Below are 21,941 nucleotides of genomic sequence, written 5' to 3' on the forward strand. Positions count from 1 at the left end.
ATTGTGTCAGTTTGTAAAAAGTTCAAAATCTACTAATATGATTTGTTTTCCTCTAGTACAACACAATCATGAACCGGACACAATAAAGATAGCAACGGCCATGGCTTCCGGGCACATCTCTTACAAAACGTTATCTTCACTGGGAGCCGTGTCTACCACAATTACGATACGTGAACCGGTGTAAAAGTGAATAAAATATGTTTTTTTTTAATTGTTATCACCTCATTTTACTTAATTTTATTTCAACTATTCAAAAACAAAGTTACAATCGATGAATGTATTTTTTTTCTTCTAGATTTCAAAATTGAGTGTACGGCGGTACAATTCGTCCGAAGTAGGAAGGGCAAACCCCTATTGTTGTACAAAGGCCATCAGTACACGTTGAACCGTCGACGGAAACAGCTGGGCTACTGGGAGTGCGTTCACAGGCGTTCGAAGCTGAAAAGTTGTCCTTCTCGGATAACGACGGACACCGTTCAGATTAAACGTGTCAAGGGCGAACACGACCACATGCCCCCGGAGATGATAGAATATCTATTGGATGACTGCAATGCATTTCTGAAAGTGGCACCGCCAGAATAAAAGTTGAATTTTTGAAATGTTCGTTTCTCTGTTTGATTTAGTTGATATAAGTAAATTTGTGCTACCAGACCGTGAATGTGATTGAGAACGTTAAATATTTAAAATTTTCACATTCGATCTTTACAGTTCTCATTGAACGTCTGGTGGAGCCTGAACTAATCAAAGAGGAACCAAACAAGTTGCTGTTCGTTCGCAGTCGTTGGGGACGCAAACTACTGATCTATGAACGATATGTTTTCTTCTCCAACAAACGGGTCGAGGCGACGAATACCACCTACTGGCGATGTACGTTTTCCAGCAATCGGAAAGGCCCAAACCGCTGCTCGGTGCGATGCATTACTAGAGACAATCGCGTTATAAACTTTCACGGACTGCATAATCATTCGGAAGAAATGTCCAAACTGCATGGAAGGCATGTCTTCGATCAATACAGTGTGTATGATCCATGAAAACATAATAAAACATGTTGAAATGAAAATATGCCTATCACTGTAGTACTAGAATGTTATTATATTGATTGCAAAACGTCATTTCCGACTACAGTATTTATGATAATTGAGTTTCAATAAACATGTTGAAAAAAATCGATCGAGTTTCACTACAGTACTAGAGTATAAATAAATAATTTCAATCATACTAATAGAATACGTTTGTTTGCTTATCTGTGGCGTTTTAAGGTGCTTACTCGCAGGAGCTGAAGTTCATCAAAAGCCCATGGTCTACGCCGTGTCTGGTGATCAATGACTTCCTGTACAACTGTCACAGTACTAGAGGGAACAAGGTGTATTGGCGGTGCCACAACTACTCTCGGAAGAAGAAGGAAGAACGATGCAGGGCTAGATGCGTGATTGTGAATGGCAGGCTGAGCGCTCTCACAGGAACGCAGCACAACCACGATCCACACACGGAGAAAATAGCCAAGATTAGTCGACGTAACAATATGGTTGATGAAGTACTAGATGCAGCCAGGGCGGATCCACCGCCGAGCTATCTCACTAGTGGGCTTTACAGTTCAAGCTTTTTATCCGGAGGTTCTACTTTGCTGGACAGCGGCTCCCCGGATATCGGTTTGATAAAGATCGACGTTTTGCCTAAATTAGAAGACTACGGCTTGCCTGTTGAACTGTAAACATGTATTTTTAAGCTGAATTTTTACCTCTGAATCGCAATAATAAATTATCAATGTTCGTGAAGCAATACAAACCAACATATTTTCGTTGATTATTTAAATTTTCATCGTTTGATTCTAGTACTGATAAAACCATTATTTCTTTGTACAGTTTTAGATTTCACCCCTGATGATGCCGCCGAGTGTCGGACCTTCATAAGAAGCCAGCGTGGGGCTCCTCTGTTGGCCCTTGACAATTTTATCTACCGATGCGAACGGGTTCGAAAAACGCGCTCCTATTGGTTGTGCATCCGTTACAAGAGCTCCAAGTGCAATGGTCGCGTAGTCTGCCAAGGCAATAAGATTCTTAAACTGACAAATCACTGCCACGCGAACGACGAGCAGCGCATCAACTCGTCGATTCTAGAGGAAACGGATCTGTCCAGCATCAATCTGGAAGCGTGGTACAAGCAGACCATGATGCACAAGAAGCATGAGTCGAAGCGAAAATAAAAAAATATACATTCTAGTACTTCAATACCTACATCGCTGATTATGATTGATATGTCCCAAACTCATGCTTTCTATTCTATTACTTCGCTTATGAAACTAATGAAAACTTTTCTCGTTGTAGCTTACATAACGACTACTACCACCACATCTAGTACTACACTAGTCGAAAGCCAGAGCGGAGTGCAGAGTGTCTACTATCGGAACGATTTGCGGGACCAGTTGTATCCGGAAGCCGTGCAATACATCCGAAGCCGCCGTGGGCACCCGCTGCTAGTGTTCCGAGGGTACAAATTTCGCCGGAATGGCGGCTGCAAGGAGAAGGGCTACTGGCGCTGTGCTTCTTTTTGCAAGTGCCCCGGAAGGGTTACTACCGTCGATGGGACCATTGTTAAGTACCACGTACACAATCATGAACCGCCTTTCAAAGAATCCGCCGAGTTGTTCTAGGATTGGTGGAGGCACAATTTCGATCAAATGTATCATAATGAATGATTATGATGAACCACATAATAAATCTCCTTTAGAATATTTTATAGACCATGATAATTTTGTTATCAGAGCAGAAGTTAGAATCAGTTGAGTAAATTGCGTCTTCTGTTCTTATTTATAGAATGGGATCATCAAGGTTTCCGGGCGCTGGAGAAACAGGTGTTCCTTGCCCACGACATTGCTAACAGTTGGATGGCCAACGAGCAAATCAGTTACTGCCAGAGCCAACGTGGAAGGCCTTCGCTTATATTTCTGGGCTACCGGTTCCGTCGAGAGATGGTGAAGCAATACAAAACCTACTGGAGATGTCTGGTGGACAAATGTCCCGGACAGATGATAACAATGCTTCCAGGGGATACGGTAATGCGCTATCGGATACATAATCACCCGTCCAGTTTCTAGAAAACGATCAAATAAATTCCGCTTTATTTAAGAATACAAGTTCAAGCGTTGATCAGCTTTCTCAGTTTTAGTGAGCAGTTCAACCAAAAGCTTCTAATAACATATTGTTTAATATCAGTTCCAGAATCGATGAAACCTTCACCGCACAAATCACAAGGCATTTCATTTACGGTACAAACGCATCCGCCGAGTCCAATAGTCAAGCCGCCACTGGAACAGTGGAAGAACGTAGGGTGTCCGGCAGCTGAGGCGCCGTCTACTATGGTTCCACTGCACAGCGGCAGCGCCGTCTTTATCTCGACGATAGATCTCGTAAATATCTACACTCCGAAAGCGGCACTCTATACGGCACGGTTGATTGACGTCATTTTCGGACGGCAAACACTGCTAAAGGCCTGTGTGACCCGAACGGAGAATTCCGGCGATTTGGTCCCGCTAGATGAGGACAAACTGAAATCAGTTATAGGTAAGATAATTATTTTTGTTGAAGTACTAGATTATTGAGTACACATAGATATGTGGACGATGAATGTGTTTTTTGCAGAATCGGCAACTATGAATATGGATGTCAAATGATCTGTTTGGACTTCATTTTTTTTCTTACGTTCAGTGTACGTCAAAAAAAGTACTAGAATATATTTCCAACATTCTTGTTTCTTTTGCTTCCAGTACATGTGGTGCATGTTTTCAAGAAACAACACGTCGAAATTTCCGAATCACTCGTGCTGGGCTACATCCGGAACCGCCTCTGTTACCTTCAGAGTTCAAAGAAGTACTAGAATCCGTTTGCCATAACCTATTATGAAAAGATAAAGTGGATTAAATGCGTTATTTTCATATCTATTCGTTTTTTTCTGATATTGTTCAACAAGATTGTAAGCAACGGAACTCGAATAATAACCAATTTCTCTTTTTTTAGAAATGGATTTCCGTTTTGAGCTGTCTTCTAGTGGAGCTCGCCAGCTGGTATGGAAGGGCTACGTTTACCACAAGAATACGTCGACCGGTAGGTGCACCTATTGGCGCTGTGCACACGCTGCCCGACTAAAATGCAAGGCGACCGTGGTAACGGAGTATGGCGTGATGGTGCGGGTCAAGAATCCCTATCACAATCATCTTCCAATGAAGCGACTGGTGTACGGCATGGGAAAAAATCCGAAAAGAAACCTGAAAAACCAGAATCTTATCAACAGCTATAGGAGGGTTGAATAAAGACTATGATGGAATAAAGCTGCCTAGTTTACCGTTGATAGATTTTCCCTGAATGTCGACGCTGAAGGTGCTCACAATGATATCTAAATCTCGTTCTTTCCTCACAGCCATCTTCGTTGCTGTCAGTACTAAACAACAGTTGCTTAAACTGCGCAACAAGATTTATCTGAAAACAAAGGGACGAGCTTACCGGAGCTTCTTCTCTTGCATAGAGTACAACTGTCCCGGCCAGGTTATGTTCCACGAGTTGAAAGGAGGCCAACTCAAAATTATGGCCGAACATAACGACGACTGCACGTGCGACTACTATAAGGATCGTCCAGAGGAACACTTGGGCCAGCTTAGCAAAGCCGAACTGACGAGACTGGAAGAAACGTTGATGAGCAAAGACTTCGATGATACCTGGGTGGAAATATAAGTGAAGTCTAGCTTTTATTTATTTTTTAATTTTTAAATGTAGCGTGAAAAATCAGGGAGTTCATCTTTTGTCTGCGGAGCATCCTATCGTAGCTTTCCGGTGAAAGTACATTTAAAAAAAAAGAGAACCATTGTTTTGAACCAAACATGTGTTCTTTTTATTTTTGGCTCCCTCGTTCTTATTTCTCCCATACATGCTCATTCGAATAATCTTGTACTGCGCACGCATAATCACAGACTGTTATTGCAGATCATCGGCATGTCAAACTGAAAGTAAATGATTTATTCTTACTCAAAACCCATGACATAATTAATCTAGTACTGCACATTGTAACAGACACAAATGCAACCTGAAAAGATTCGTCTCCCATTAATAAATGCTATGAAATCAAACAAAACGTCTGCTAATCTAGTACTGCATGTTTTTCTATCTTCCGCTACTGATCACTAGTTTACATTTCTCTGCAGCCACGGAACTGGACTCTAAACAACCACTGATGGTCCTTAGTAGAGCCGGCACGTTGCAGCTTCGTTACCAAGGTCACACATTTAACAAACATGTAACTCGTGGCGAAAAAGTCTACTGGAGATGCAGTCAGTACCTGGTGTACCGGTGCAAAGTGCGCATTCAGACCATGTTGGATGAGTTCTCCATCAGCAAGAATGATCATAATCATCCAGTAGTAGTGCGGCCTCGCGCGTACGGATCGCTGAAGCTGTTGAAGCAACGGTTGGGCAACATTAGATCGTGATACTAAATAAATATGACAAAAGATCTACAATTTAATGGTTTATGATACCGAAATTCTCTCGCATTTTTGTATTGTGACAGTGCACTCAGCCGATCATCTCATTCTTGTCTTCTAATCGAGTGATTCTAATTTTAGCTGCAACGTCATACGCCCTACCAATCAACAGACCAGAGTTTGAGTTCCAAAGATCGACACAACGTGGCACTCACTTGCTGATGGTCAACGGAGTGAAGTTCTTTCGCAATCGCCAGCGAAACGATAAGCATTACTGGAAGTGTCATCAGTACTATAAATGCAAGTGTCCTTGTATGGTCGTCATCAATGAGACCACGTCCAATATCACTGTAAAGTACAGACACAATCACGACGAAAGTTTGACGTCATTTGATTCTAGTACTACAGCAGCTCGAGTTTATCCAAATAAGCGCATCAAATAAACATTTTTGCAAGATAACATGTGTTTTGTCTTGATAATATTTCGCCTTTTGGTCCTTACCATTTCTAACCGTCAAACCTACTACCTTTCAGAAATCTACTTCACGAAATCGAGCCAAGGCCGTCCGGCAATCATTATCGATGGCGTCAAGTATCTGTTCATGTCGGAGAATCACAAGCGAGTAGTTTGGCGGTGTTCGTCAATGGCCACCAGCAAGCTCAAATGTCCAGCGCGGATATTGCACTACAAGAACCCCGAGCGCTTTGTCATTCACCGGGAAAAGCACATCCATGCGCCTCTGAAGCGTCACAAGGTGGCTTTCATCGCTCAAGAAATGTTCACAGTTTTGGATTGAGAAGTACGTGTCGATATCACAGCATGTCGTTTGGAAATAAATTTTATAGTTTTATCCCTGTGCGTTTGCTTCGACCGTTCTAGTACTTCGTTTTGGAAAAATTTAAATATTCACGCTTTACTTACAGTTTTGCAACTTTCTTTGTAGAGTACAAGCACCATCTGTCCGTGACGAGCAGTAATGGCCAGGTGCTTACCTATCGCAGCAGCCAGAAAGGTCGGCTACAGCTGTCGTGCGATGGATTCTACTACGTCAAGGAGAAAACCGTGAAGCAGAAGGAGTACTGGCGCTGCATCTATTACACCACGAAGATCAAATGTCATGGGCGATTACACACCTTGAACGGGGAAATTCACCACAGTACGCCCCACAATCACGTGGCCGGAGTGTTCAAACGATCCGACTACAATCGTCTTTCGGAAATTATGATAAATACGGAATCGGATATTGCCGGACAGCCGTCGACACAATCTATCTGTATAGAAAGTGTAACTAAAGTCGAACGATACTGAAAATAAATCTTTAAGTTTAGTTATAAATATTTGTTTTGACTTCGGAGTTGGTCGTAGAGCGCTACTGAAGGCGAACCAAATCGAAACCAATTAGTACTGACTTATTTGTTTGGTTCGCCCTATTTTTAGGATCCACCACAATGACGGTGATGGACACGTTGGACGTACCGGCTATCGAGTTCAGCAGAACGCAGCGAGGTCGCACCATGCTGATCTACGACGGGTACAAATACGTGGAAAATCGTCAGAGCAACAAGAACGTATTCTGGCGCTGCTCAAAATACGTCAAGTATGCCTGCCGGGCGACCTGTGTGACGTCCAAGAGCCCGAGTGAATGTCCTATTCGGCTGGCTGGCAATGCCCACTCGCATGGGCCGGAAAAAATGTTGGACAGTGACAAAATTGAACCCTCCGATGAATCCGACATTCAGTTCCGGTTGATGCATTTGTACTAGATACGCTTGTTGAATGAAGTACTACATTTTTAGCCGAAATGCAACTATTTATTGGAAGTAAATTCAAATTGCTAAATTTCAGAAATCAAATTGCTAAGGCATTTCACACTGTCGAGTTACCAGTTCTTGCATTAGAAAATGTGAGCACGCCAATCTAGTACTACATTTTGAGGAAAATTTTCTTTCGAAGGTAGTTTATCAAAATTCTTAAATGAAATCTTGTCATTAGCGGTTTAATTTCTAAGCAGATGAATCTAGTACTGCATCGTGAGATATATGTACAAAATATATTGCTATTTATATTGAAATAAACTTTCGCATTTGCAGATTTGATTAATGATACTCGTTTTGATGAAGATCCACCTGTTGGTATCTCAATAACGATCTTTTGTACTTTCAGTAACAAACCAATTCGTGACAGCTTCATCAAAGACCGCCAAACGGCGAAGACTTGCAACTGGAAGTGTTCGCTGTTCCGAAGGATGAAATGTCGTGGGCGAGCCATTACCAAAATCGCCGACGGTAAGCACATGATGAGGATTACCCATGAGAAACACACGCACAGTCGGGATGAGTATCGAAAAGAGATGTAAGGCACGTAATCATTAAAAATGCAAGAAGCTGGAGTCGGAGGACAAACCCGAATCAATAACAAAGTCATACTAGCGAGGCGGACATTAGTAGCAGAATGCAAGTTCTCAAATACCAAAAGGTGAGAACTTCGCGAACAATATCAATGCCTATGTAACATATGTATAGGTCATTTCATCATTTCATTTTCATAGGACACGATCGGTGAACTACTAGATTTGTAGTGATGAGCTGAATTTTTGTATGTTGAGAAGGTCAATTCTCCGTTTTTGCAATGAAATGGGTCAACAAGCGTGGGTATAATGATTACTTGCGTAATTTGGTGCTGCTTGCGCAAAGCTTTGGATACCTGCGTTGTTTGAGTTGCAAGAAATGGAGAAAAGAACTACATGGTTACCCACGATTTTTGCACCAATTCTTTGCTAAAACGGAGAATTACACCATACAAAAATTCAGCTCATTACTACACATCTAGTACTACACCGAACGTTCTTGGATTGATAAGAATCTGCCCTGGCTTCGCTGCAAATACTGCAAGGTTGCCAAAATGACTTATTTTTATTCAAGAGTTTTTATTAATCACATGGAATTCAAAACAAAAACAAATGCATAATCTTGCTAGAATGATGTTTTAACAAGAAATACTGATGGGGGGAAATGATCGTTAAAGCTAAAAATATCACAAAGCCTGCGAAAAATATATCTGTAGTTCTAGATTACATGGGCGTCCGTTGAGTTTCCTATGTTGAGTAAAGATGTTTCTAGAATTTTCTGCAAGTTATCAACGCAGGCATCAACGATACCTCAACAATGAATAGCTCCAAAATAATGCCTTGTTTTTCCATTGTAGATCCCCCGAGCTTTAGGGCAGCTCAGTTCGGTTACACCCAACGTGGAAAGATGATGCTCCTGTACGATGGTTTCGCCTACATCAAAGATCGTGATGCCCGGAACAGCTGCAACTGGAAGTGTTCGCTGGCCGGAAAGCGAAAATGTCGCGCCAGAGCCGTTACCAAGACGGCCATTGGACGCCAAATGATGAAAATTACCAACCCCAATCACAACCACGACCGAAAAGCGTATCGATTCGATACGGTGAATTTGTTTTCCGACAAGAAATAAAGTTATCATTTGTGCATTGTACTGCTTAGTGTTTCAATCGATAACTATACTGCGGTAGACATCTCTATGTGACTGTTGGAGCTAACTGTGTTCTTCATCATTTTAGAACTATTCGCTAATGCATACTTTGGAAAAACTCGTCGCGGTCACCAAATGCTTCTGCATGAAAATTACAGCTACGTGCGGGAAAAGCAGAAGCAAAGTACAACCAACTGGAAGTGCTCCTGGCATGTCAAATTTCGCTGTAAGGCGCGAGCAGTGACGAAAGAAATCGAGGGTCAGCATTTTGTTCGAATAACCTGCGGTTTCCACACTCATCCTCCGAACAATGGCTCCAAGTCTGGTGATGCGTCGAAACACTACCACGAGAACTATTAGACAGTGGAAAATGGTACCATGGTAAGTTCAGTCGTTTGTCAACGACCTGCAAACTGACACATCACTTACGTGTACATTTTGAAAGATAAATGAATGTGAACGGTACACGATGGTATCATATAAGTGTTGTCAAAGAATTACACGAGCAACGATTGTTCAAAGATAGTGGAGAGTAGTTTTTTTTTTCTTGGAAGTACTAGATAAGAACAGTCAGGAGACGTTAGTTAAACTTTGCTCATTTATTGAAACCAAAGTGCCTAAATATTTGTTTGAGGGACGATTAATCAGAACGTTTACAATGCAATTCTTGTTGTCAATCCTTTAATATGGATGGAAGAAATTTATGTTTGTATATCGTAACATGGTTCTCCGGCAAAACTACCATGGCTCAAATATGGTCTATAAGCGTGGAAAGTGATGTGTGCGAGTTTTGCGGTTGATTATAACTAGAAAATGAACTTGTTTTTTATTTAAATTCAATACAACTGATTTTAGTTTCTTTTTTACAGGTAAACTACGACCACACATTGGCTCTGTTCAACCGAAGCATTTGAAATTATTTTGTTAATCATACATTGCCAGAATAAACTTTATATACAAATTGAAGCTTTTTACACTTATACGAACATCCGTTTGTGTTGATCTAGTACTTCACCATGTAAACTTTATATTCAAACTTATTTTTGACACTCATACGAACAACCCTTCGCGTCGTTTAATCGACTGATCTAGTACCCCATCATGTAAAATAATTATCTTTCCCTCTTTTAGATGACATGCATGGCTTCTCGCAACGGGCTCACTATGAGTTCACGTCCAGAGGAACGCAATGTCTAGTATACGATGGTTATTTCTACAGCAAAAACAAAACAAATGAGGGTGGCGTCCGGGTCAACTGGAAGTGTCGTTACTACCAACGGTTCAAGTGCAAAGCACGAGCACTCACTAAAACAATCAACGGCTGTGACTATGTGAAGGTCTCCAGTACGGAGCACACCCACATGCAAGAGATGTACTGTAAAGACCTGCGACGGAAGCGGCGTAGAGCTATACAAACAGGATCGTTAGACTATCAATTCCTGGGCTGAAGATCTGTGTGACCAATAATAAAAATATCTTTGTGGAAAACATATTCTTTAATGACTCTGATTGCTTGTTCGCTTTAGCTAAGCTAGATGGGACAGATTATTTTTATGCTGATTTATTTGGCTGTTTTTTTCAGGAGGGGCTGACAAAACAGCGGATCTGGAAATGGCACAGTTTGGATCAACCCAGCGGGGGCGACCCCTTCTAGTACATCAAGACTACACGTACATCCGCAATGGAGAGTTTGGCGGCACAATCAATTGGCGCTGTTCGGCCTACCGAAGACTGAAATGCAAAGCCAAAGCCATAACGGTCAAGCACAATGGCGTGGAGTTCGTAAAACTATCCTATGCCTTACACAGCCATGGCCCCAAGACTGGAAGCGATCAGCAGTGGAAGCATGAGTCGGAAACGGTTGATTTCCTGCGCTGTGAAGAGGATGAAGAAGCCATGATTAAGTGTTTCTTAGAAAATTGAGATACGTTGAATAAAATCGACAAACTTAGATGTATTTTCTATGCATTTATTATCCATTCTAGTACTACACCTGAGTGTTGTCATTCACATTATATCATTTTATCTCCTATACAGGTAACATTATTTATGTGCTGTCGAAACGAGGCACTAAGCATCTGTTCTTCGATGGCAACACGTACACACCGAATGAGAGACCCTATCCCGGTCAGCGTTCTAGGACGTGGAAGTGTACGTTGTACTACCGATTGAAATGCCGAGCCCGTATCGTTACCAGTGAAGCCAACGGGCTACCCAAGTTGCGTGTGGTAGTAGCCGAACATACCCACGAAAAGCTGTTTCCCCATTTGAGCGAGAAATTCCGAAGTCTATTCTAGATCAACGAAGACACATACCAAAATCTAGTCCATCACCGATTGATCTCTATTTTACTCTAGTCTTATTAAATTTTATCGATTTAGAAATAAATGTTCGTGTGCTTAGATGATCCGAGTTTTTGGAAGGTTTCAGCTCGTAATTCTTTTGTCATGTGTGGTCAGAAGAATCTAATCATTACTGTTTCTCATTTACTTCTAGACCCGTACGACTGGGGTCCGCTTAGTGCGATTCGATTCGTTCACTATCCGATTAAAAGCAAAGTGATAACGAAACTTTTCCATCAAGGGTTTTCGTACTACCGGAGCAAGCAGGTTAACCAGGCCACCTATTGGGTGTGCGATCGTACAAAGCAAAGCAATTGCCGAGCTCGGATCACAGTTTTCGAAGATCAAAGAGTGTACAAAGTGACAAACTCACATCACACACATGACCCAATGTATACAAAGCTTTGTTTCTAATAAATTCGAGTAATTCATCATCCCGTTCTACTACTTCATCCTTTCTATTGATTATTTTTTATTATTAGTGTTGATAACTTATCTATCTTCTAGAAATCGATTACATTCCGCCGACTTCGTTGGTTGCCACCATCAGACCCGACATCAGTGTAGTACCAGAACAGTATTTGGTGAAACTAGAACAAGAGATTCACATTTCCACCGTGGTTGGTCAACGAGGCAACACAAAGTTGCTGATCGAAGGATACACGTACATTGTCAACAAGAGAAGTAACGGAAAATGCTATTGGGGTTGTGCTAAAGCTGTACCCTTCCGTTGTCGCGCCCGACTGATAACAGATGACATCAACTTCTACGATGTGACGTTCAAAAATCTAGTACACAATCATCGGCCGAACGAAACTAAACGACGATAAAAACTAACATCAGATTTCTGGATATGAAATAAAGCCAAATTCTTGAACACTAACAGTTTTCTATGTTTTGTGAAGTACTAGATTGATTTGTCGAACTTTTTTTCTATCATCTAATTCGATTTTAAATCTACTTTCAGTGAAGAAAGCACGCCTGTCGGGAGTGCTGAATCTTGCCGCATGGACATTTACACCCGGACAACGAGGTAAACCCAAGCTGGTGATCGAAAACAATTCCTTCTTCCGCACCAAAGGGGACACCCAGCGCTCGTACTGGTCCTGTTCGGCGTACAAATCAAAGAAGTGCAAATGCAAAGTAGTAACCCATCGGAATAGTTTGGTCGTAAAGTACACTCACAAGAGTCATACGCATCCGAACGAGTACAACGATCTGTCCAAGATCAATTTGATCGATGTGGACATCAACGAATTTTACGATAAACCGGTCGGCGGTGCCGCCTTTGAAGTGAAGAAAGAACCATCCCTTTAAATGTTGTTCTATAGGATTCCGAATAAAGTGTCTGTTTTGTAACACAAGCTAGATCGGTAACCACAAGTAGTTCTTGAGTTTAAAACAAAAATAGAATAACTCTATTTTCCTATGAAATTGTAAAAGTTTCCCCTTTATTCGTTTATAGGTAAATCAAGATTTTAAGGAATTATAACCAAGTGACCGTGTACGCCCATGATGGTTTTGGACGGATACAATCAATTTAAAATACAATCTTGCCTTTTCCAAATATCAGTGCTACTAACAATTGCATACTCATTTTTTTTTTTTTAGAAAAGAATAACTACGGAGCGACGTGGAGCGGACCTGGTGTGATGGTTAGAACACATGACTATCACGCCGAGGACCTGGGATCGAATCCCACTCCCGACAAAACTCACAAAATGTGGGTTCTTCCTTCGGAAGGGAAGTAAAACGTGGGTCCCGAGATGAACTAGCCTAAGGCCTAAAAATCTCGTTAATACAGATAAAAAAAAACTACGCAGCCCAGTTTGAATTCGAGGGCAGAGATGTGATGTGAGATGTGAACTCCATACAAAAATAAATATCATCGTCTTATTTTTGCATGATTCGTCGAGAAATGGTGAGTCTTTTTTTACGCGGTTTTTTGAATTTTGAACTGAGTTTTTTTTTACGCGGTACGTATCTCCCGCGTAAAAAAAAACCTGACTGTACGGTTTCCCCAAGCTGCGCCTGGATGGGTACATTTACTTGCGCAATGTCAAAAAGAGCGGAAAAGTCTACTGGGTGTGCGAGCGAGCAAGGAAGACCAAATGCAAGGCACAAGCTATAATCTATCGAGAAAAAATACGTATCATAATCAACGAGTTCGACCACAATCACCGACTGGGGAAAATGTAAATATACGTTGACTTTGCATAAAAAAGGTAAAAAGTACATTATCTCATGATGATGCCCTTATCCCCCTGTGCGGCATTCATAGTGAACAGCTGTATGGTACGAATGCAGAACACAAGCAATAAGCGTTAAAATTTCGGTTCATTTCTAATGATAAATCAGGTTCAAAGACCATTGTCATAGAATTGATGTCATGCATGATAAACATCGATTATCTCCTATTGATTCAGTCGTGGCTGTACACAATGAACATCATTGCATTCATCGTGAACACCAGTATAGCGCGAAAGTAAAACACTAGCAATGTCCGCTAAACATCCCATTCATCAATTTCAGATAATACGATTTGTGTTCCGTTTGATAATTCGGACGTAGCATTCACCATCAGTAGGCAGGGAAAACCGAAAATGATCTTCCGTGGCCACACTTACCTACGGAACAGCAGCAACGCTCAGAAGACCTACTGGATATGTGCTGCGGCCCGGGAACGAAAGTGTCGATCCCGTGCCATTACAACCAAAGGCTTGCGCCACGTAACTATAAGAGAAACGGCGCATAATCACTGACTTTGTGAACTATGGCAATATCAATAAAAAGAATAGATAAAAGTTGTTAGTTTTGATTTTATCAACTTTTGCATTCGAATATCTGTATGGATTGCCAAACTAATTGCCTTCGGTGTTTGTTTCAGATCCATCGCGAAAGTACAAGGAGCTGGTATTTGTTAGCGGTTTAAGGGGAACACCGAAGCTAATCGTGGATGGGTATTCGTTCATTCGCAACAAAGGAAATTTCCGGACCACATATTGGCGCTGTTCGAAGCTTCGTACGATGGGTTGCAAGGCCAAAGTAATAACCTCTCAGTTGGACAACAAGGTGTCCGTTACCGATCCAGTTCATTGTCATATGCCCGACTATCGACAATATATCTGAAATTATTTGTTCAATAAACAGAAAAGAAAAGCAAGTTGATGATGAAACTGCCTTATTAGGTTGTCAGATGCAGTACTAGATCACGAATCTCACAGCTTAATTTCCATTTTTCTCGTCTAGACTATTGGGTGGAGCTCCTGGCGGATAAACCGGCGGTAAATTTCACTTACGTCACCGGTCAGCGTGGAAAACCGAAAATATTGTTTGACAATCATACCTACATTTGCTCGAAACATCTAAAGAATCGCAAATACTGGACTTGTGGCAAACAACGATCGCAAGCGTGCCGGGCACGTCTTATCACCGATTCGGACAACACGATGCTGCTTGCACGCCAGCTTGAGCACACCCATCCTCCCGATATGGACATTATCACAAAATCTATGTTGTACTGCCAGAAATAAATCGACGCGTTGTTCAAAGTTGAAACATCTAGTACTTCGTGTTTAGTTTATTTTACTTCAATTTGTTTTCAAATTCTTGTACCATTCGCTAACAATTCCATTGTCTTTTCCAGATCTTAATTCGCTCATCGAGTTCGAGTTTATGACCACTCCCTCTCCCACGCCGCGCAAATCCCCTTCTCCTCCGACTCATATCGCTAGTCGACCAAACAGATCTAGGCGCCAGCGTAAAGCCGAATCAATCGTATTGGACGATCAACCTTTGGTGCTGTTCACATCACAACGGGGGAAGCACCTTCTAGTGTTGGACAACTATACTTTCTCCAGAAACAACACCGTTGGAAAAACGACATACTGGGCGTGCCGAGTGGTTACCGATCACGTCAAGTGCAAAGCCCGAGCTAGTACTACTCGCAAGGTTAATGGCCTTTTTCGAGTTATGCTTGGTAATGCGACACATAACCACCTGCCAAAAATGTCACGCAAGGTCCTACTCGAATGCGGTGTCGAGCCCAATGTGTTTTATTTGAAGAGTTGAATAAAGTGTGTATTGAATGCTTGTTTATGATTTTTCCAACTTCGGAATTTCTTACTAATACGTACTACTAATCAGCGGTTATTTGTATTTCGTTCTAGTACTGCATACTCATACGACATCGACTGGTGTCAGGAATATTCGGAAGCCGAATGCAAGGAGAGCACGTAAATCAAAACCGGATAATATCGACATACCGGAAATATTGAAGGGACCGTCGGAGAAAATGATTTTGCAAACATGCATTCTCGGTGGAATGAAAGTCTTATATCAGAACAACTACTTCGAGTATCATTATTCCAAAAGTGGAGTGAAACTCTACCGGTGCGTTGCTTTTGCAGATTTGCAATGTGAAGCTCGAGTTCTGGTGCAGAACGGGCTAGTTTATTCGATTAACGGAGATCATTGTCATTTGAATGCTGGACAATAAAAGAAAACTGTCCTTTTATTAATCAAACTACCAATCAGTATGGACTGCAGTACTAGATTTGATAGTTCTCAACGTTCTTTTTGATTTTTTTTTGTGAATATTTCCAGGCGATTTATTACAATCAATGGAAGACTACAGTCAGATTCAAACTACATTTGAAATGCCACATCCGGAGATGGCTGGAGTATCTGTACTGTATCAGCGTGAGCCAGTCGAAAAAGCTGGCGACAAAAAACGTAAGCAGTAATGTTCATATTCCAGATTATTAGGAAGAAGAATTGCCAACCAATTTCTTTTATTTCAAATTTCAGTCAATATTTACACGACATCATCACTCATACTGAATAAACTATCACTCGGATCAGGATCGCATGCCAAATCGCTTCCAGGGACAATCTCGAAACCAAAGTCGCACAAGTCGTTGAATGTACAGCATATCACTGCTACCGGGACGCCCTACGATTTGGTAAACGTTCCTACCAAGAAGGGTGGTGTCGGGGTTCAGCACGATGGACACCACTTTGAGTACCATTTTACTCGCAGTGGACATAAGATTTACCGGTGTGCGTGGCACTTGAAGGAACGGTGTCCATCGCAATTGTTGGTGTTCAACAGAAAGACCTATGTCATTTCTGATGACCACTCGCATACAGAAGTGGCCCGAATGAGTGAGGACATTTTGGCTAAGACAGTAGCCTGTTAGTGTAGTCTTCAAAACTCCACGTATTTTATGTGCGTTTTTCCAAATAAAGCATATTAAATTAGGGCACCCCACGGTATAAATCAAAAGTTAATTGTGTTTCAAAAATGCAGTACTAGATTCCTATTTGAGTTCGTCGTACATATTTATAATCAAGTGATTCATTCTGCTCAATTCACTTTCTGACAAATATACTGTATTTGAAGCTTATTTCACATTTCCTAGTATTCTATTACCCTTGGAAAATTTAGAAATGAGTTTAGCAATCGTAAACATGAATCAACAATGCAAAGTTCAATTCTGGAGTTATTTGAAACGCATCTGAATCGAATCAGAATGTTGAATAACTGCGACGTATATGACTAATCGCTAAATAATTCCCATGGTTCAGTTCTAGATAATCTCCAATCGGGACCGCTTCCGCCGATTCACTACCACACGACAAAAAGAGGATCTCTTCAGCTGGAAATGGACGGCTATCGATTCACAAGAATGAAAGTGCTGCAAACCACCATTCACTGGTCTTGTTTGCAAACAAAGGCACTTCGCTGTAAAGCCCGAGCCGTAACCAATAACGACCTGCAGGGTACTATCCGGAGGTACGTCAACTACCACAATCATCCGCCTAGTATGCGACGTCGCCAGCATGGGGATTTGCAGCGGATCAAAGAGGATCGAATGACTGTGAAATCGAAAAAACAGTGATATGGTGAATTGTTAGTCAAGTTAGCAATTGTTTCGATGGAATAAAATTGTTTTACTTTATACACATAAGCGTTCATTTCTATTGTGCTGAGGTTTACTCTGTATGGCTACTTCTAAAGTATGCTGAATTTAACTATTGCAGATATTAGTCGGATCGAGGCCAACTACGTTTCCAGTAGAAAAGGAACTCCTCAGTTGATGATCGATGGTCACTGCTACAGCAGGCAAAGGGTTCGCTTACGAACTATTCGATGGCGTTGCGTGCAGTTTAAAGCTTTACAGTAAGTATTCTAATACTTCCTTTTCCGTTTGCATATGTTCACTATGGTTCAAAATTTAAGTTGCATGTCACGGGCGACAACCGATCGTCAAAAAGGCGGTCAGATCATTTCAGTCGATGGAGAACACAACCATGAAGTCATCAAAGAGCGGAGGAAGAATGGCGAACTTCGAGAGCTGCTGGCCAGGCGACATGCTGAACGAACCAGCACCTGTGTCAATTTAAAAGTTGAAGATAAAGACAGATGAATAAATCAGTCTTTGTATGCTATTCCATTTTCGCTTTTTATGCAGTACTAGAATGTGGCGGTAAAATAATCTGTGAAGATAAATTGAACGTTTCAATCTTCTATACAGATTGCTACACATACGAAGAGCTGGTTGTGCACGCTAAACTGAGCAAGAGAGGCAAGGTTCAGCTGATGATCGACGGGTTTTCGTTTTCGCGTGAAAAGGTTCGTCCCAGTGAAGAGAATTGTCGGACAAAAGAAGCACAAAACAAGCAACAAAGAAGACGCAGCGATTACTCTTTATCCCAACTTGTAACAGATAATGACATGATCTCGATTTTTTTTGTTGCAGACAAAACGGAAGCTGAATTTGTTGCGTACTTTTCAACTCGTGAATAATCAATAATTACTAACCCAAAATCAAAACTTTTTGATGATACATCTTCAACAGCGTTGCAGTGTTTACCGACTCGAAGTTTCCGCTCGAAAATCACAATGCAAGGCTTAAAAATCTCTAAACTCGTGGTGCACGATCTTTGTCCTATTATGTGCAAGTTGGGACAAACCTATGTCGCATTGGGTAGAATGTCGCAACAAATTCAGGTTGCGACATTGTCGTTATTGTTGCACGATGGTTGAATTTTGATTCACTGGTTCGTCCGCATACCATTCGATGGATTTGCAATCAAGCATGGGTTTTGAAGTAAGTTTTTGTTAGATAAATGGTGACACTCTTAATAATAAACAACTTTTGCTATTTTTGTAGCTGCAAAGTTCGAGCTACCAGTGAAAAAATGAGTGGAAAGCTAATATCGGTCCGAGGAGCGCACAACCATGAAGTTGTCAGCAGTCGGCGAAAGTGGGGTCAATGTAAATTCATCAAAGAACAATACGAGAGGGATTCGGAGCAGTCAGTGGAACCTCCACGTAAAGGAGGAAGACCCAAAAAGCAATGGCAACTATAGGTTGAGAAAGTGTAATTTCTAACAATAGATACACTATTAATATATTCATTACGTGCTTTCCTTTAGTGTGTTTTAGTAAGAGTTTAGTTAGAAAATTTCATCATTTGTAAAATTTCTTTCAGACAACTTTTCGTACGTAATGAGTATTGTGCTGACTTCTGCAGTTATTCTTTCCGCCACGGAATCCGACTTGGAATATGATGAATACGATTTGTTATGATAAATATATATATTTGCAAATCACACACATATTCTTTTCTCAATTGTTATTCTAGCTCTAAAAGACGATTTGACAAAGTCTTAATTTTATGTGTTTCAGTTCCGAAGGACGTGGCCTACATAATGACGAGCCGAGGAATACAACTAACGGTCAACGGGTACATATTCTCTCGTCAAAAAGTCTCCACGCACTGCGAAATGTGGCGCTGCATGCTTTCGTACTCTCATAGGTATGTAGTTGGACTTTGGATGATGTACTAGCACGACTATTGTTTACATTGTGTTTTGTAAAATAAAAATGAACAAATGTTTTTGTTGCAGAACTAGCATAGTTGTTTCCAAACATTACAAGTTAAATTAAAAAATAAAAAATGTCAATTAATCGTTATAATTTAATGTTGTTCTAGTACTACTTTAATTTGATGCCTTAACTACATATTACTTAACTACATATTACGTAAATCTTCAGGTGTCCAGCCCGGGTAAGCACGTACAAACCACGAAACGGTCAGGGTGCTCGAATTTCTCTCCGAAACCAGCACAACCATCCGATCGGCGCGACCAGTCGCAAGTATAAGAAACCAGCAGTAAATAAATCACCCAAGTTGCCAAAAGCTCTCAGCGTAAATAAACCAAAGACCTCCACAGAGCAGTAGCAGTATAGTTAACATTAACATTCGCATCGCAAATATAAGATTTAAAAAATCAGTGTGATCCTTTCCGTGTAGTACCAGATCTAGCTTGGTGGTTATGTTTTGATGTTGATTAACTACTTTTCATTTCTAGAAATCAGTGACATATCTTTCGTGGTGACCAGAAGGGGTCGAATGCAGCTGTCTGTCAGTGGATATCTTTACACCAGAGATAAAACACGAGGGGATTCACAGTTTTGGGCGTGCAACCAATCAAAAGTGTTGAAGTAATTTTCTTACCCTTAAGCTCTTTCAAACTAGTGCTTAACAATTACTCGTTTCTCGTATTCAGCTGCACTGCACGGGCCACTACACACAAGGTGCAAAAGAACGGCTCACCGGGAATAACTCTACGAGGACAGCACAATCATGAAGTGGTCACAGAACGACGAAAATCCGGAGCGCGTGCCCGTCTGATCGAGAAATGCCGGAAAGAACGTGGTCTTGTACCTTGATGTCAGTAGGAAAATGGTAAATTTTGATAAATATAATGTAAAATTTGCGTAATTGAATTATGTTTAAAGATGGATCAACTTACGTCATAATATAGTACTACCTTAATAACAAAAACATTTTGAAATATTGCAGATATTATATAGTTTTGTTCTTACCAAACAAGGGACACCCAGCTATAGGAAAATGGATTTATATACATGAGAGTCAAGGCTCTAGGAGCAATGTTCCAAAGAGAATGCCAATAGGACATATCGGTGAAGTACTAGATTTGTAGTAATGAGCTGAATTTTAGTATGGTGAGAAGGTCAATTCTCCGTTTCTGCAATGAAATGGTACAAAAAGCGTGGATATTATGATTCCTTGCCTAATTTGATGCTGTTTGAGCAAAACTTTAGACAACAGTGTTGTTGTTTTCTCCATTTTCTGCAACATAAACAACATGTTATCCAAAATTTTGCTCAAACAGCATCAAATTAGGCAAGGAATCATAATACCCACGCTTTTTGTACCATTTCATTGCAAAAACGGAGAATTGACCTTCTCACCATACTAAAATTCAGCTCATTACTACAAATCTAGTACTACACCGAATGTGCCCCATTCAATCACATGATCATCAACGATCGACGCCAAGCCGGTCAACGAGCCAAACTTGTGGAGCAATGTATTCACGAAAAATGCTTGAGGCGATAGCGGTGACATATATTCTAGTACTTTATCGTTTCAATGATATTAATAAATGCTGTTACATTTTGAATGCCTAATGTGTTTTGCTCTAGTACTACAGTTAAAATGCGTTGCAATTCTCATTACTGAAAATTTTTTCCATTAATTCAGATATCTCATTCGTCATGAGCAAACGAGGTAAAACTCAACTTTGTGTCGATGGATTTCTCTACATGCGCGTAAAGGCTAGCGACGAATTGCAGTACTGGTCGTGCAATCAGTTCCGGGTGCTTGGGTAAGCAAATGCGCCTTATGTAGTACTACATGTGTCACTGTCCTCTATTCCATCATTGCTACAGCTGCACGGCTCGTGCCACAACTGGAAGGGGGAAAAGAGACGGCAAACCGATCATCAAGCTGCGCGGTTTTCATAATCACCGGATTATTATGCAGCGTCGAAAACCTGGCGAATGTGCTAAATTGAAAGAGCAATACGCTCGTGAACGAGACGGGCTACCAGATAGGGTTAAACATGGTGTACCAGAACAAACGATGTCATCAATACCAGCGGTATCACAACCGTCGCTTTTACCAATGGCACAGTGCTTTTTGAAGCAAGAAAAATAAATGTGAATTGATGACGTATCTTTTTCGGTATTCTATTACTTCGTCGCTTATATATTGAGCTGATATAATGCGAAGTACCGTGTCATTTCGGGAGGTCTGTAGTATGCAATAGATATTATTATCAATAAACTTAAAAACGTTGAGTTATACTTAAGATGTTGCGATCAGGGTTTACAAGAAAAGTTAATAATCACACTGAATCGCGTCGTGCCATAAACGATAAATATGCACAAGTTGTAACAACTTTGAAAAACTATAAACCATAATATGTAGAGTGAAACCTCATATTTTTGTTCTTAATGGAAAAAAATGACTGTTGTAGTGCTACAGAGAGAAAAAACAATCACATTATTTTCGCTCAAAGCTATTTCTAAAAAATATGCAACGTGTTTCGAAGAATTTTCACCGAATCGTACACGCATTTGACATTATTACAAATCTCGTTGCAGTTGTCTGTCCAGAGGAAATTTCCTTCGCATTGAATTACCGAGGAACGCAGAACATGGTGATTCGGAACCACTTCTTCGTTCGCAACAAAATTTCCCAACGGTATCTTTTCTGGAACTGTGCCCAGAAGAAAGCTCTAGGGTGAGGGTTT

General features: G+C 40.9%; 1 protein-coding gene across 1 annotated transcript in view; it reads left to right on the forward strand.

Moving 5' to 3' along the window:
• LOC115264262 (uncharacterized) overlaps positions 1 to 21,941 on the forward strand; it is a 60,983-nt gene that overhangs the window by 25,318 nt on the left and 13,724 nt on the right. The window contains exons 25-35 of the mRNA XM_062847380.1: positions 57 to 3,560; positions 3,764 to 7,945; positions 8,675 to 9,345; positions 9,834 to 16,040; positions 16,116 to 17,490; positions 17,551 to 18,421; positions 18,485 to 19,132; positions 19,372 to 19,821; positions 19,887 to 20,065; positions 20,183 to 21,011; positions 21,076 to 21,931. The gene's annotated coding sequence lies outside the window, so the exon portion shown is untranslated. The remainder of the gene's footprint in view (positions 1 to 56; positions 3,561 to 3,763; positions 7,946 to 8,674; positions 9,346 to 9,833; positions 16,041 to 16,115; positions 17,491 to 17,550; positions 18,422 to 18,484; positions 19,133 to 19,371; positions 19,822 to 19,886; positions 20,066 to 20,182; positions 21,012 to 21,075; positions 21,932 to 21,941) is intronic.

Source organism: Aedes albopictus, chromosome 1 (assembly GCF_035046485.1).
Source record: "Aedes albopictus strain Foshan chromosome 1, AalbF5, whole genome shotgun sequence".
NCBI lineage: Eukaryota > Metazoa > Arthropoda > Insecta > Diptera > Culicidae > Aedes > Aedes albopictus.